Source organism: Plecotus auritus (assembly GCF_963455305.1).
Source record: "Plecotus auritus genome assembly, chromosome: 5".
Lineage (NCBI taxonomy): Eukaryota > Metazoa > Chordata > Mammalia > Chiroptera > Vespertilionidae > Plecotus > Plecotus auritus.
Window position 1 is genome coordinate 105,161,070 of NC_137776.1, and position 18,018 is coordinate 105,179,087.

At 46.9% G+C, this 18,018-nt stretch overlaps 1 protein-coding gene across 4 annotated transcripts in view; it reads left to right on the forward strand.

Annotated features, from left to right (window-relative positions):
* Positions 1 to 18,018, forward strand: part of AUH (AU RNA binding methylglutaconyl-CoA hydratase) — a 206,920-nt gene that overhangs the window by 12,097 nt on the left and 176,805 nt on the right. The gene's annotated exons all lie outside the window — the stretch shown is intronic.

Sequence of the window (18,018 nt, forward strand, 5' to 3'; positions counted from 1 at the left end):
TTTGGTGGATTCTTTGGACTTTTCTCTATATAAGATCATGTCATCTGTGAATAGAAATAATGTAACTTCTCCTCCCCCCCCCCCTCCCCTCCCCTCCCCTCCCCTCCCCTCCCCTCCCCTCCCCTCCCCTCCCCTCCCCTCCCCTCCCCTCCCCTCCCCTCCCCTCCCCTCCCCTCCCCTCTTTTCTTCCCTTTCCTTTCCTTTTTTGCCCAATTATCTCGGCTAGAATTTCCAGTGAAACATTGAATAGAATTGGTAAAAACAGACATACTGTCTTGTTTCTTATCTCAGGGGAAGACCTTTAGTCTTTGATCGTTGAGTATGTGTTAGTTGTGGCATTTTATAAATGCCTTTTATGAGGTTGAGAAAGTCACTTCTATTACTAGTTTGTTGACTTTTTTTCCTTTGTCAGTTGAGATGATCACATGGTTTAAAAACATTTCTCTTTATTCTGTTAATGTGGTATATTTGATTGATATAGATCCAATTATGGAGTATCAACTTTTAAATATGCTGCTTGATTTGGCTTTTTAATATCTTCTTGAGGATTTTTACCTTTATATTCATTGGGGATTTTGGTTTGTCGTTCCTAGTATATTTTTGCTTTCCTTCTAATCTATTCTCTACACTGTTACATGAGTGATCTTTTTAAAATACAAATTTGAACATAGAAATACATTTCCCCAACTTGATAAAAAGCTATTGGAAATGTATAGCAAACATACTAAATGGTGAAATACTAAAGCATTCTCATTAAAGGCATTGACAAAATAAGGGAACTTGATAAACTTGCTAATATTCTGTATTCACGACAATCAATTGTAGAATACTTTTGTTCTCCCCAAAAGAAATTCCACACTTTTTAGCTTTCGCTGCCCAATCCCTTCATCTCTGCCAGCTCTATACAGCCACTAATTTACTTTGTCCCTTTCAGCTTGCCTACTCAAGGCCTTTTATACAAATGGAATTATACAATATGTGTTCCTTTGTGACTGTTTTCTTTCACTCAGCATACTGTTTTAAAGGTTCATCCATGTTGTACACGTATTGGTATTTTATTTCTTTTTATTGCCAAATGCACATGTAGCCCACATTTTGTTTATCCGTTCATCAGGTGATGGACATTTGGGTTGTTTCCATCTTTTGAATGTTTTGGATAATGCTGCTCTGATCATTCTGATACAGGATTTTGTGTGGACATATGTTTACATGGGAAATCTTTTTTAAGGAAGATACTAAGCCCCAAAGTTATAAAAACAAAGATATACTACCTAAAATTTAAAACTTCGGTGCAACAAAATACCATAAACAAGTTGAATTAAAAAAGTGAGTGATAGGGAAAAGACAATAAATAATCTATACTAATAAAAGAGTAATATGCTAATTAGACTGAAGACCTTCCAGAGGTCTCCAGTCTAATTAGCATATTACTATATGCTAATTAGTAATAATATGCTATCTAATTAGCATATTACTATATGCTATATGCTTCTGGATGTCTTTCCGGACAAAGCCAGGGGCTTGGCTGATCTGCAAACTGCCCCCAGGCCCTCGCCCAGGCTGGCCTGCCCCCAGCAGAGACCCCCACCCTGATGGGGGTGTGGCCAGCCTGCAAAAGGCCCTCAGCCCCTTGCCCACGCGGGACCCCCAACCCTGATCCGGGACCCCCTTCAGGGCAGTCCAGCCAGCCCCACCCGTGCACCAGGCCTCTATCTACACTAATAAAAGGGTAATATGCTAATTAGACCAGACGTCCTTCCGGACAAAGCCATGGTGGCGGGGCCAAGGCAGAGGCAGTTAGGGGTGATCAGGCCGGCAGGGGAGAGCAGTTAGGGAGATCAGGACAGTGGGGGAGGGCAGTTAGGGGGATCAGGCCGGCAGGGGAGAGCAATTAGGGGAATCAGGCTGGCAGGCAGGTGAGTGGTTAGGAGCCAGCGGTCCCAGATTGCATTGTAATGGGACCATGACTATTTTATGTTGTTTAGGATTGGGCCTAAACCGGCAGTCGGACATCCCCTGAGGGGTCCCGGATTAGAGAGGGTGCAGACTGTGCTGAGGGACACCCCCCTCCCGAGCACGAATTTCGTGCACCGGGCCACTAGTCTATATAATAAAAGGCCAGAGGCCATAGCGTCACGACCAGAATGACCGCTCAACCAGTCACCATGAGGTGGCATGACCACCACTTGGTCCCTCCCCACCGGCCTGCGAGCGGTGGTGGGGCGGGACTGGGGACTGTCGAGTGGGCTGAACAGCTGACCTCTTGGTCCCTGCCCCCAGCCCGCGGGCTCCGATGGATCAACGATGGTGAATGGGAGAATCGGGCTGGCTGTCAGGCCGTTGGGATCACCAGCTCATCCCTGGCTGCTCCGGGGCTCAGGCCTGTGGGAAAGCAGGTGCCGGTGATTTCACCTCCATGTGCGTGTGCTGGGCCAGCTGCTGATGGAACACACTGCTCGCTTGGGGCCACTCACACCTGGGTGGATAGGTTGCGGGCTCGCCCTGCAGCTTCCATCAGCACCTCAAGTACCAGCAGCAGTGGCAGTGGTGGTGGCGCCCGCGTAAGCGGCCCTGAGCCGGCAGCGCATTCCATCAGCGGCTGGCTCTGCGCACGCGCACGGAGGTGAAGTTGCCAGCTCACGCCTTCCTGCAGGCCTGAGCCCCCGAGCAGCCGGGGCTGAGCTGGTGATCCCAACGGCCTGTGAACATGAAAACCGGTGGAGGCGGCATTCAGCTTGGGGACTGGTGAATGGGCAGAAGACGGCCCTGATCGCAGGAGGCTAGGCCTAGGGACCCTATCTGCATGATTTTGTGTGCTGGGCCTCTAGTGAGTTAATATTTGTAATATAAAAAATTAGTCAAAGTGCAAAAGACCACTCCGTGAGTAGGTAGGCAAACAATAAGACCAGTTAATTCACAAAAGAAATGACAGATGGTCATTAAACTTAGTTAAACTTTATTTCAGAAAATGGGGTGAAACCTGATATAAAATGACATTATCTTCCCATGTATTATCAGAGATTTATAATATTAAGTGTTGGATGGGCCAGTGATTCTTAATAGCACATTTTATGAGGCCCCCTCTATTGACCTGAAATGAAATGTACAGATAATGTAAGCTACTCACATACATAATTTTTAAAAATGCCTAAATATAATGAAAACTAAAGGAAGGTACTTTTTGGTAAAGCAACATATTTTAATATGTACGTTTTTTTGCTGTGATTACTAAAATATAAATAAGTTAGGAGTAAAGAGAAGAAGACCAGAAGCCATTTAACACAAGAAGTAGAGGAAAATAACAAAACAGATGGTATAAATAGTTAATAGAATAAAAGCTAATATTGGGGCCCTAAGCTCAGTTGGTTAGCACATCATCCAGATATGCCAAGGTTGTGGGTTCGATCCTGGTTAGGCCACATACAAGAATCAACCAATGAATGCATGAATAAGTGGACCAGCAAATCAATGTCTCCCTCTCTTTCTCTCCGCCCCTCTCTTTCCCTTCCCCCCCCTCTAAAATCAATAAAAACAATAACAACAACAACAAAAAACCAGCTAATTTAAGGTTAGCATATGAATGTATATTTTTAACCCCCTAATATTGGGTTAAAAATAACAGACCAAACTAATTTGTATATGGTGAGAGATTGAGACAGTAGCCTGAATTATAAAAGGGATACCATGCCAAGACGAATTTTAGACAGTCAGGGAACAAATATGATATTCTCGCAAATGAGCTTCACCTTACTTAAATAACCTTTGAGTCAGAATTCTCTATTGGGACTTGGGAGAGGGTGGCAACAGAGTAAATTATAAGATTCACTTCTCATTGACACCAGGTCAGATGGAAGTTCTCTCTGATCAGTAATACACTTGAAAATGCAGTGAATGTAATTAGACTAACTCTGCCTTTTAACTTTTCTTTTTTTATGGGTACCATGTGAAACAGTTTATCAGAATTCCTCTGATTTTAGGGCAACAAGCTTGTACTTGTGTGTCTGTGTGTAGAGTTTGAATTTTATGCATCCCAATGTAGTAGATTTTGTACAATGTATCTTTTGCATCTTGTCTAAGAAAATTTGGTGGTTCCATCCAAAGTGATACACAAGAATTGCCACAGATACATCTAAATGGCCTGTAGAAGCTGAGTTCCAGTGACCTTTATTTACCCTGTACATCCTTGTAAATAAATTAATGTGTGTAATGTAAGAATAATTTGTTGGCACAGTTGTGTCTCAGTACAATGTAGAGGTAGTTTAAACATATATTTGAATTGATCTTAATGTTAGGTTCATTTTGTATATTTTTTCAGAATTATTGATAATACAAAAATTCACATATGAGGGGAAGGAAGTGTCCTTGTGCAGGTTATACACATAATTGGAGAGAAAATGTCGTATTTCCCATGTTTTTAAATTTCTGAAGGTTTTCCTGTTCACATTTGTCCCTAATTTTATCATGTAATTTTATATTCTTCTAATGTGCAAGGGCTCCTTAAATTCTGTAACCTGCAGACCCTGCAGATCCTGGACCCAATCTTGGAGCCAGTCCAAGTTGCTCCTTCACATTTGCCTGATGTGTCCCCAGAGGTGTTGGTGCTCGGCTGGGCAGTGAATAGGGACAGTATTTTGGGGGATTATTTGCAAAATTAAGATTTTCTAGACCTAGTGCTTTCATTTCTGGATATTTGTCAGGCAAATACTTACGCAGGTATAGAAAAAGAAATCTTTAAGAATGCTGTTGCAGCTCTGTAATATTCAGGAAAATTTAGGAACAGTTTAAATGCTCAAAAGGAGACTAATGGAAATCCATTTCACAGAATTTTATGATTTAAAGGAATGTCTGGAGATAGAAAGGTCTTTAAGATTGAATTAAGTAAATAAAAGAAACATTTATGAATTAGTTATGTAGAATAGCACTGACAGAAAATACTGACCCCATTTATGTAAAATAGTAACAACAGCCCAAACTGGGGTACCACTCTGTATTTCTGTATGCAAATACATTTTCTGGGAGGTTCTGTAACTGATGACTGAGGCTACCTCTGGGGAGGGCAGTGGGAGGGTCCAGGGAAGGAGATTTTCACTTTGTGTGTATTATTTTAATTTTGTACAAGCCAAATATATTCATGTATATTTTTTAAAAGTCCCAGCTAAGTCTCTGTGCTCATGTTTCAGTTGTGTGAGCTTTGTAGAGCAGGGTTGCTGTTGAAATGTGAACTTGTCACAGATTCACCAGTGATGTTTTATCAAAAGGCAGGGAAACCTAAGACAGGGATTTAAGGTTAGCATATGAATGTATAATTTTCCTGAGTTTGAAGAAACTTGTTTTGGCTAGGTTAAATGAGGAGGATGCATAATAATTGAGCTTCCTGCCGAAACCGGTTTGGCTCAGTGGATAGAGCGTCGGCCTGCGGACTGAGGGGTCCCGGGCTCGATTCCGGTCAAGGGCATGTACCTTGGTTGCGGGCACATCCCCAGTGGGAGGTGTGCAGGAGGCAGCTGATCGATGTTTCTCTCTCATTGATGTTTCTAGCTTTCTATCCCTCTTCTTTCCTCTCTGTAAAATATCAATAAAATATATTTAAAAAAAAATAATTGAGCTTCCTTAGAAGCTATTAATCTTACCTAATAATAGACAAACATGTAAATTGACCGTATCTCTGCTACGCCCATACCCAATCAGAGTGAGTATGCAAATTAACCCAACAAAGATGGAGGTTAATTTGCATACATAGGCGCCCAGGCCTAGGTCCCGGGAACATCCTGGCACCCAGGTCGCTCTGAGGTAGGCCCCGCATGGGCCCTGAGCAGCCTGGGAAGGGCCTGAGCCAGGGGGCTCCTGGGCAGGGCCAAGCCTGAGATCAGAGATCAGGGGGCAGGGGCGGAGACAGCGATCGGAGGGAGCTGGGGGTTCCCTGCCCAGGCCCAAAGCCTCGGCCAGAGGCTTTGGGCCTGGGCAGGCCTGGGCAGGGGTGGAGCCGGTGATCGGAGGGAGCTGGGGGTCCCCTGCCCAGGCCTAAAGCTTTGGCCAGAGGCTTTTGGCCTGGGCAGGGGTGGAGCTGGCAATCAGAGGGAGCTGGGGGGTCCCCTGCCCAGGCCTAAAGCTTCAGCCAGAGGCTTTAGGCCTGGGCAGGGGTGGAGCTGGCAATCAGAGGGAGCTGGGGGGTCCCCTGCCCAGGCCTAAAGCTTCGGCCAGAGGCTTTAGGCCTGGGCAGGGGTGGAGCTGGCAATCAGAGGGAGCTGGGGGGTCCCCTGCCCAGGCCTAAAGCTTCAGCCAGAGGCTTTAGGCCTGGGCAGGGCCCAGCCGGCGATTGGTGTGAACTACAGAGGAAACACCTTTTCTGACTGCTCATTGGCTAAGCTTCCTGTATGCCACTGGTAATATTCTTAGTAACTTGGGTAATAAGAACCCAAAAACGTGATCTAGGGTTTTTCCACCTCACTTCTGGAGAAAAAAATGAAGGTCCGCTGCTGGAGGGCTAAGAAATGTCATATCCTGCCCTAGCCGGTTTGGCTCAGTGGATAGAGCCTCGGCCTGCCGACCGTAGGGTCTGGGTTCAATTCTGATCAAGGGCATGTACCTAGGTTGCAGGCTCCTCCCTGGCTGGGGCCGAGGTCAGGGCTCATGCAGGAGGCAACCAATCAAAGTGTTCCTCTCACTTTGATGTTTCTCTCTGTCTTTCCCTTTCTCTTCCACATTCTCTAAAGTCAATGGAAACATATCCTCAGGTGAAGATAAAAAAGAAAGAAAGAAAGAAAGAAATGTCATATCCTATGAAAGACACATCTTGAAAATGCCTAAAGAAAGTTGTCATTTTTTCATGGTGAGGGGACTGGAGTCCGTGTTGATGAAAACACCTTGGTGGCTGCTGTGACAGGAAGTGGCTGCAACAGCAGGGTGATGGGGCTGGTGCCTTCCCCTGATCAGCCCGGTCGCCTCCCACAAAGGGAGGCCAGACTGCGGCTTAGGCCCGCTCCCCGTGGGGAGTAGGACATCCCGTGAGGGCTCCCAGTATGTGAGAAGGGGCAGGCTGAGCTGAGGGACCCCCCACCCCCAGTGCACGAATTTGGTGCACCAGGCCCCTAGTTGTGATATAAAGTGGGACAATTGCAAAACAAAGAATGGTAGGCTCTGCTGAATAAAGCTAAGGTTTCATTCCATTTTGGGGTATTAGTGGCCCATTGATACATTTGACGGTACAATTGTTTGGCACTGGATGATTCATTTTAAGTTACAGAGCTAATTTCCAACTCTTTGATGTGGATGTACCCAAAACATCAGTCCGCAAACCTGGGGCCAACACTGCTATAATTAACCATGGTAAAAGCATTTTGATGGTACTTTACATTTTAGTAAATAATGTCAACAGTATTGTGTCTAGCATGCATTATGGTAACACTTACTGTCCCTACATGCTAGAAAGGACAAAAGTAATTGAATGGGTATGTTGTAAGCTTTATATGTATAGGTGGGGCACAAGTAAGCTTACAGTTGTTTGTATGGAAAATAATGCAATAACTAATAAACAGTAATACGAGAATAAACTGTTTTGTGTACTCACAAATGTAAACCTTCTGTGTTCCACCCTGTGAATATCTGATCATTTGCTCCTCACAATAGCCCCACAGAATTTGGAACTACTAGCATCTTCTTCAACAGTGTAAGACACTGAGGACCAGAGAGGCTAAGGTCAAATAGCCAGTAAGTGGCAGACTGGGATTTCAACCCCAGCAGTCAGATCTCAGAACGTGCATTCTTAGCTCAGAAGCACACAGTACAAAGTTGGTGTGCCTGAAGCTCTGAAAGGCCAAAACTCAAAATGTCAGAGTTTGGAGTAAGGAAAAGTTCATTAATCGAGAAGTTGCCAATTCAGAAGATGAGGGTTTTAATCCTCAAATCAATTTTAAGAAAGTACAGAGTTCAGGTTTCTTTTATGTCAAGGGAAGGGAAAATGGGAAAGATTGTTTTTGTAAAAACTCAAGTCCCAAGCAGAACTCCTCTGATGATTAGCATGTCTAAAGCAAGGAGCTGTTAGCCTGAAGGCCAGGGCAACAATGCAGGTGAGTACAAGATGGACTCAGAGAGACCGACATTACCCGCTCCTACATCCTTAGAGTTGGCATCAACTTGGATGTCTCAGAGGCACTTCACATTTACTTTAATTCAAAACCAAACTCATGAACGTTATCCCCCGCCACTTAGTGTTTTTTATGGTTCTGTCATCTCCTTTCATCCACTCGCTGAAGCCAAACACCTAGTAGATACTTCCCACCGAGTTTGGAACTCTCCTAACCTCAGCCAGACCTGTTATCTCTTGACTGGGCTGCAGCTTGTGCCTCAAAGCTTCTAGCCCTATTCACTTTTGGTGTGATCTCCAAAGATCGAAACTATATTTCCCCTTGCTTGCATATGTGTGTTTATGGGACTTAAACCTCCTTCACTGATCAGTCCTTATTTTTTTCACAGGACTGTAAGGATAGTATCTTGGTGACCTCTTCTCTCATTGGCTCTCTTCTTCTTCTCCTGAGTGGCAGGGCCTGTAATGGGGCCATGACTATTTTATGTTGTCTCCCATGTTGTCCCTGCCTGGAACCTAGCCCTTCCCCGCTTCCCAAGACCTACTCATCCTTCTAATCTCAACTCAAAAAGTATTGCGCTGGATAAGCTTTCTCGTTGCACCCAGACCATATCAGTTCTGGTTACGGTTACTGTAGTGCCATTTAGACCATATGAAGATTTTGAATTGTATATTTTTATGATTATGTTATTAATGCTTTGTCTTTTCTTCTAGTCTCTATAATTCCTTGAGGGCTGAGCACCATAATGTGTAGTCAGTACATTTCAGTGAAGGAACACATCTTGAACACATCTAGTGTTAGTCACATGATATTCTTCATGGGGAAACTGAAGCTTGAGCAGTGTAGCATAGTCCTTTCATTCATTCAGGTGTGGAGTTACATTGCCACTTACTAGCTGAAGGTAGTTACTTTACCTCTCCAACTCCAAGTTTCTTTATCTCTTCAGTAAGGATAAAATTTGTACCTACCACTTGGATTGTTGTGGGGATTACATGATATAATAAACAGAAAGCACTGGGAATTGTGTCCAGCACATACTAAAGTGCTCAATTAGTGGTAGCTGTTGTCATTAATATTGGGCCTAGCCGTGGTCACTTAACTGTTTAGTGCCTAGATACCACTTCTCCTCCATGATTTTCTCCATACTGAGGTCATTTAGAATTCTTGCAAATTTATTCTGTGAGCTAAAGTTCATCTTTGTACTTTGCACGTTTTTTTTCATAGAGAAGGCATGTGTACATTTGGTTGTCTTCAGTTTAACCCAGTTACAAATAAGGATCATACCCATTGTTAGGGTTGCCAAGGGGGAACACACGTGGCCAAAGTGGTGAGGGTTTATGAATTTATGAGGTCATCTGGATACCAGATGGGCTGAGCCCAAAATGGCGTCAGCAGCCAGAGACCGGGAGTCAGAGATTTTAAAAGGACTCTTAGGCAGGCTTTTTCTGGGCAGAGAATTCTCTGGGTGGGTCTAGATCCTGAGAAGGTCCACAGGGGAAGGATAATGGTCTTAGCAAGTGGAATGTACATTGTGAAGTGGTCTAAAGATCAGTTCCCAGGGGAAACTGGTATTGATTCAATTATTTGATCAGACCTAACATTCCAGCCTTTTTGTTTTATGGAATAGGGATGAGGGTCATATCTTCTGTAGTTACTTCCTGCTGAGAAGGGACATTGAGATCATAAGGGGATGGACTTTGATTGTAGACGGCTGGAATGTTGTATAGATTCCTCCTGGTTGGAGCGAGGGGTTGCAGCAGTATGATTTCCTGGAGAGACTGGTTAGTGAAGGCGTGAGAGTGGTCCTGAAGGAAAGATGAGAAATGGCACAGAATAGCTGAGCCAAAAACAAGGATGAGAAATAGGAGTGTTAATGGTCTTATGAAGGGAAGTAGCTGGGAATACCAGTTTATATTCTTTAGCCAGTAGTCCCATGAATTTGATTGATGCTCTCTAATCTTTGCGGACCTTCTGTTAATTTTTGGGTAGCATTCCTGACCAGGCCAGACTGATTGACATAAAAACAACATTCTTCCTCCAGAAAGAGGCATAGACCTACCCTTTCTCCACAGTTAGGAGGTCCAGTTCTCTCCAGATTTTGGAGGGTGATAGCTACTAGTGAATCTATCTGATCCTGAATTTGAAATAAACTTTTGGCAATGTCATCTAGGCTTTCTTGTAGGTCCTGAGACAGGATTTGAAAATATGATAGAGCAGCGATTAGGCCCCCATGCCAGTCCTGACACCTGCTGTGATGCCGAGGGTTATGAGGAGAGGGATTATCTGGGTGCCCTTTTGTGTTGGATATGGTGGGTTATGGGGACAGGTAAAGACTGATTATTGGGGGCTGCATCTACATTGGGTGAGAGAGAGACGAGAATACAGGTTCCTGCCCAGTTGGTCGGGAGGCAGATGTATGTGTTTTCCCCACAGAGGAAGAAGAATCCTTGATCATGAAGACAGGCTGAAAGGTGGGGAGAAGAGATGGACTAAAGGATATGAGGTTCCTTTCCCCAGTTCTACGCTCCAAACCAAGAGGGTAGTCACCATGGCTCTCCAATAAGAGGTGACAGTTGAGTGGTTGAGATTCTATTGCAGTGAAAGTGTGCGGGAACGCTAGGATGGGCTGTTATCCAAGGGAAAAGTGAAAGGGAAGGAAAAGAGCAGTTGAAACCTTGGGCCTGGGTGGTTGGATAAGAAGGAAAACAGATCAGCTGTAGGAAATAACCATTGGCTTCCAGGGAGACCTGGTAGTTAACCTGTTGGGACCACTGGGCGTTCAGTTGTTCATGGTTAACTGTGGTATTGCAGGCTGATGATGGGAGATGGCCTATTGCTATATTGCCCTGTGACCTTGTAAAGCATAAAGGGGCTTGGGCGATTAGTAGGGTGTGTAGAGTGATAGGACCTGTGACGGGATGGAGGAAGGAGCTGCCTTAGCAAGAGACTGCATATAAGATTGGAAATGAAGGGAGGCTTGATTTGCCTGGGCTGTAGGATAATTACGTAGAAGGGTGTCTGCCTTTTCAAGAAATATAGTTCCCTTTTCCTTTTTATAAGCTAGAGTGATTTTTGCCTGATTCCGTCTCTTGATTGGGGTAGGATGGTGGCATACGCTGAAGTAGAGAGGGGAAGGCAGAGCCAGCAGTTCCTGGCTAGGTTGGATTGGTCTGGTTTAGGAGGGAATGGGTAAAGTTAAGTGTTCATTTGAGATGAGTGAAGGTGAGAAAGTTCCTTATGGGTGTAGGAGAGGAGTGTTGGAATAGGATGAGAAGGAGAACTAATTCACACTTCCAGGGTTGGGATTACCCCAAGCGGGGGAAAGAGTATGTTTGGGATGTAGAAAGAAGGAAATCTCATCCCATGGGATGGTGGTGTTCCAGGGATGGGTTTTAATCCGGAAAGGTGGAACCACAGGGTATGCCCCTATAGTTTAGCTGCAGTTGGGGTAGTTAGGAGTACCTGATAAGGGCCTTGCCATTGGGGCTGTAAATTATTTGACAAATGGATTTCCTTTACGAGGACCCAGTCCCCTGGCTGTAGAGGAGTAGGGGGATGTCTCCTGTAAAGGTCAAGGGAGGACCTGATCAGCATGTTCTCTCAGTAATTGTCGGACAAGATTTAAAATGGGGACATAGTGCCCTAGCTGGTATGGCTCAATGAATAGAGCTTCCCCCTGCGGACTGAAGGGTCCCGGGTTTGATTCCAGTCAAGGGCACATGCCCAGGTTGCGATCCCCAGTTGGGTGTGTGCAGGAGGCAGCCAGTCAGTGATTCTCTCTCATCATTGATATTTCTATCTCTCTTTAGCTCTTCCTTACTCTTTGAAATCAATACAAATATATTTTTTAAAAAATAAAATAAGATGGGGACATAGCCTTCTAGAGGGGTCACTGTGGAAGGGAAGTTTCCTAATAAGAGGGGTCTTCCATACTTGAGTTCAAAGGGACTAAGAAAGGAGGGTGCACGGGGGTTGCCTTGATGCGCATAAGGGCTAGAGGTAGGAGAGTAGTTTAAGGTTCTTTAGTTTTGTGAGTTAATTTAGTTAGGTGAGACTGAATTAAGGAATTTGCCTTTTCTACCTTGCCTGAAGATTGGGGCCGGTAGGGGGATGTGAGTTCCACTGGATGTTCAGAGTGGAGGAGACATGTTGAGTCATTTGAGATGTGAAAGCAGGTCCATTATCTGATTGCAGTGAGGTGGGGAGGCCAGATCTGGGGATGATATGCTGAATGGGAGCTGTGTGACCTCGGAGGACTTTCAGACACAGTGGGGAATGCTTCTCTTAACCTGCGAGAAGGTGTCTACGAGGGTTAAGAGATACTTGGTCCTTCTAATAGGGGACAAGTGAGTGCAGTCAATCCGCCAGTCTTGTCCAGGGACTTGGCCCCTTGCCTGGTGAGTGGGGAAAGAAGGAGGTCTAACCTGTCCTTGGGGAGATACTGAGTACCAAGTAGAACAGGTTTGGGGGTATCTGCAGTAGGGAGGCTAGGCTAGGACATGTGATTAGAGGATTTAGGAGTTGTAGAAGTGGAATTGTGAATAGCCCGAAGATATCGTGGGCCTGTCCCTGGGGAAGGATATACTTTCCCTGAAATTTTAACCATGGATCTTCCTGAGTGGACCCAAGAGCTAACAGGGACTAAGTTCCTCTGGAGTGTATTAGGGTGTTATATGGGGTATAGCTAAGAGTTGGGGAGACTGGGGCTTCCTCTGAGCCACCACCTTGGCCTCCTGGTGTGCTTTGTTATCTCCCTGTGTTATGGGATCATTCCTGACTCGGTGTCTTTCGCAGTGTATGACTTTAAGAAGGCTAGAAAAGGGGAGAGGAGTGCGTAAATACCAAGCAGGAAGACCTGTGAGGCTTGCAATGATAGTGTCAAGGACTGTGAATGAGCAGTGGAAATAAAGAAAGTCTATACTCCAACTTAAAGACCTAAGAAATAGGAGAGAGCCTGGGCAGGTTGCTTTAGCTTACTCAGAGAGAAGGGGTCCCTTTGGACGTCAGGGGTGATCAGATCCTGATTCTCTGGACAGACTTTTCTACAACTTTCACAAATCTTTCTACCCATTCACAAATAACCAGCTTTAGCGAAAAAGTAAACAACCAGCATTTCTTAGATTAACATTTATGAACACACTAGAGGCCCAGTGCATGAAATTCGTGTATGGCGGGGAGGGGTCCCTCAGCCCGGCCTGCACCCTCTCCAATCAGGGACCCCTCGGGGGATGTCAGACTGCCTCTCCCAATCTGGGACCACTGGCTCCTTACTGCTCACCTACCTGCTTGATCACTCCTAACCCCTCTGCCTGCCTGCCTGATCGCCCCTAACCACCTCTGCCTGCCTGCCTGATAGCCCCTAACTGCTCCCCTACTGGTCTGATTGCCCCTAACTGCTCCCCTGCTGGCCTGATTGCCCCTAACCGCCTCTGCCTCGCCCCACACCCAGGACCCAGGATTCCCTCCTCTGGCTGGTGGCAGGCACCCAGGACCCAGGACCCGGGATCCGGGACTTGGGACCCGGGCTTCCCTCCCTCTGGCCAGCCGCAGGCACCCAGGACCGAGGCCGGCTTTGCCCGGGCCGGCCACAGCTGCAGGGGACTGTGGGTGGGCCGCTTCGCCTGGGCCGCAGCCGCAGGTGCCCTGGACCAGGGGGTGGGCAGCTTGCCTTCTCCTGGGCCACAGGCACAGGTGCAGGCACTGGTGCCCGGGACCGCGGGGTGGGCGGCTTGTCCCTCTCCTGGGCCACAGGTGTAGCCGCTGGCGCCCGGGACCATGGGGCAGGCGGCTTGTCCCTCTCCCGGGCAGCAGCTCCAGCTGCTGGTGCCTGGGACCGCAGGGCAGGTGGTTTGTCCCTCTCCCAGGCCACAGCCTGGCTGGTCCCCATTCCTCTCTCGCGAGCTCATTTGTGCCTGGCTGGTCCCCATTTCTCTCTCTCCCCAGTGTTGAGTGTCTGAGCCACTACGGTGTGATGGCATGACGACCATTTGCATATTAGCTCTTTATTATATAGGATTTTAAACACACTTTTATATGTTCCAGAAAATATGCCTTCAACAAAGTACAAGAGACATTCTGTACTACCAGTAAAAGTGAAGAGTAGGCGAATTTAAAACTTGTCTAACAATCAGTGTTTCAGTATTTTATGTTATTTAAAAATAGTTAGATGTTTATGATTTAACCCAGCAATGCTCCAAAGCCTTTGAGTTACCAAAGACTTTGGAAAATTATGCATAGGCACATGGGGCTGGAGAAAAGGCGGGGGGAGGAGGGAGCAGGCCCAGCAGCCTGTTCTAGGACTGCAGTTCCCAGGCCTCCAGCCTCTTGGATTCAAAACTGCCACATTTTTCCTTAGGGATAACATGCTAAGGTTTGGGTGAGAATGAGTTCAGCTTCTGATAGTAGCAGGACTGTTAAGTAAGTGGAAGGAGGGGTGAGAAGGCGCTGAGATGAGAGCAGTTTTCAGAGCATTAAAGGGGGTGCGAATTGCCTTGGGATCTAAAGCCTCAGTGAGGGGTCCCTTCACTTATCATAGAGGGGCTTTGCGAGGAGTCTAAAGCTGGGAACCAGAGGCGAAAGTACCCAGCGAGCCCGAGAAAGGAGAGGATTTCCTGTCTAGAGGACGGCACAGCCATGGAGGAAACAGTGCGTTTACAGTCCAAGGAATGGCTTGGCCTCGTGGGGTGAGAGTGACACCGAGGAGGTCCCTGTGGTTCAGGACAGCTGGGCTTTCTGAGGGGATGCACAGCAGCCCTGGTCGGGCACTGAGGTAGAACGAGAAAAGGGTGGATAAAGGGGGTGTCTAGTAAGATGCAGTGTAAAGGTGAGGTGGTTAATGGCTGTAAGACTAGTCCCGTGGTCGGCAAACTGTGGCTCGCGAGCCACATGTGGCTCTTTGGCCCCTTGAGTGTGGCTCTTCCACAAATACCATGGCCTGGGCGAGTCTATTTTGAAGAAGTGGCGTTAGAAAAAGTTTAAGTTTAAAAAATTTGGCTCTCAAAAGAAATTTCAATTGTTGTACTGTTGATATTTGGCTCTGTTGACTAATGAGTTTGCCGACCACTGGACTAGTCTGTCAACCCCCATAACAGAGACTGAGGAGGGGACAAGGGTCCCCTTGAATTTGGGGAGGGCAGAATAAGTGGCCCCAGTGTCAACTAAAAAGGAGATTGGCTTATGTGCCACCACAGTCGTTCCTTGAGGCTCCGCCCTGGTGATGTAAGTCTGTGGGGCCCTGTCAGGGCCTTGGCAGCTTTAGTCTTTGGTGCTCAGTCCCAGGAGGTCTGGGAGCTCCAAACCGGATCCAGAGGGTGGCCTTTCTGGACAGGCTGAGGTCCGACCTGGAGGGGACAGACTACAGCCTGATTTCCAGTGGCCTTCCCTTCCACACCTTGGGCAGGGCCCAGGCGGGGGTCTCGGGTTTGGGCAGGACTGGACCCAGTGTCCTTCCTTGTTGCATTTGAAGCAGGGCCTGGAGGAGGCTTAGCCCCTGACTTACCCTTGTTGGAGGACCGGCACTTCGTTTGGGGTTTGTGAGAGCAGTGGCTAGGAGCTGAAAGGCCTTCTGGGCCTCAGCCTTGGCCTGATCTTGCCTTGTTGTTGGATTTGAGTCTCCTGGTCTCTATTATTAAAGACCTTAGAGGCCAGATTAATGAGGTCTTTTTGAGGTGTTTGTGGACCTGTGTCTATTTTTTGAAGCTTGCGGCATATGTCGGGGGCTGATTGGGCTATAAAATGGGTGTTCAGAAGAAGGGTTCCCTCTGGGGAGGTGGGGTCTAAGGTGGCAAATTTCCATAAGGCCTCCTTGAGGTGGGGAAGGAGAGCTGGGTTTCCATCAGGACCCCTGAGTGATTTTATTGTGTCATAGCTGACCGCCTTATGGACAGCTTTTTGAGTCTGGCAATGAGACAGGTGATTATATGGCTTCGGAGCTGGTGCCCTGGAGAAGTAACCTGATAGTCCCATCTCAGGTCAGTTGGGGGACCACATCAGCGCCAACTGGGTTGGCCACCGAATCCTGTCTGTGGAGGGCACAGCATGGTCCTGAGCTGCTAGCCCAACACGTTCCTTTTCCTCTGGGTGAGAGAGGAGGACAGGAGGACATAGATGTCGTGCCAGGCCAGTCCATAGGACTGGGTCAGGCACTCAAATTCCTTGGTAAAGGTGGTGGGGTCAGTAGAAAAAGACCCGAGACGCCTCTCAATCTGTGTGAGGTCGGACATAGAAAATAGGATGTGTATCTGGACAATCCCCTCAGTTCCTGCTACCTCCCTCAGGGATAGATAGGGCACAGGAATAGAAGTGGTTGTTGAGGAAGGTGGTCTTTGGGTGGCCCGAGAGCGAGTGTTAGGTGGGGCAAGTCTGTATTGGAGCTGGAGTTCTCAGGATTTGGGCTCTCAGGGGTCGGGGAGAAGGTGGCTGCTGGTTAGGAGGGTCAGGGTTTTGGGAATCTACTGCAGGTGAGGGAGGGGGTGTGTAAGGAGGTGGAGGTTGGTGGTCTGCTGGGTCAAGAGTAGATTCAGAATCAGAAGTGTTAGGGGTATGTTGTTTTGTGTGAAGGAGAAGGATCTGATGGGTAGAGCAGGACTGACAGAGAGGTTTGGGACCGGAGGGTGGAAAGGCCTGGACGTAGGGAATCTCTGACCATTTTCCATTGCGGTGACGGCAATTATCTAAATTGCGCAATGTGTTAAAATGGAAAGTGCCATTTTCAGGCCATTGAGACTTATTATCTAGTTTATATTGTGGCCAAACAGTGTTACAAAAGAAAATGAGGGCCTTGGGCCTGATCTCCCCTGTGAGTGTGCAGAGGGAGTGTAGCGTGGCCCATGAGAGAGGAAGGGTGAGTGACAGACCACAAATCCAAAGGTGACTGTTTAGGGCAGGCGTCCCCACTGCTAAACAAATCACCATGAGAAATGAGGGGTGACCCTCCAGACTGGACATGACCAGTCCAGAAGAACCCGAGACTGAATGGCTGAGGAGTCTTCTGGCCTAGCGCTAGGACTTTGAAGAAGAGAGACTTTTGAGAAGCCAGTGAGAGAGAGCGGACAGAAGACTCCAGACGCGGGAAATTGTGTAACGTCACTCACCTAGAGAAGACTGGCTGGTGTGGGATGAGGGTCAGCAATGGAGAAGGAGAGGTTCCCAATGCGGCGTCCTCCGTGGCTGGTTCAAGAGGGAGTGGAAGGGAGGGAGGCCTAATCGAGGCTGGTGATCATGTCACCGAGTAGGATTTGGAGGCAAGCCCAGGACGAGCTGCCGCTGCCTATCGGGGTGAGCGAAGCCAGGGTGATGGCTCCCCTTCCCTGTGGAACCCTCCCTGGTTTCAGCATCAAATGTTAGGGTCAACGAAGAGAAACGCACAAGGCCAAAGTATTGAGGGTTTATGAATTTATTCGGTCATCTGGATAGCAGATGGGCTGAGCCCCAAAATGGCGTCAGCAACCAAGGAACGGGGAGTTAGAGATTTTAAAGGACTTTTAGGTGGGCATTTTCTGGGCAGAGAATTCTCAGGGCGGTTCCAGATCCTGAGATGGTCCACAGGAGAAAGATAATGGTCTTAGCAAGTGGAATGTGGTCAAGTAAAGGGGAATGTCTTTTGTGAATTGGTCAGAAGGTCAGTTCCCAGGGTAGGGGGTATTGATTAGTTACTTGATCAGACCTAACACCTACCTCCACTCCCAACCAGATGAAAGGCATTTCTGTTATACAAGGAAAATTTGTGCTTTTTCAGGGAACAAGGTTGAGTACAGGTATATACAACTTTGAATATCAAATTAAGGTCTTTGAACTGAGACATTTTGGAATAAGATAAAATTAAAAGTATTTAAGCAGCGGTTAATAAATTATATGCTTAGAATTATTTTTGAAATATTGATCTGACTGAAGCAATTGGAATGGGAGCCTGGATTTAGGTGATGGTCTCTGATAA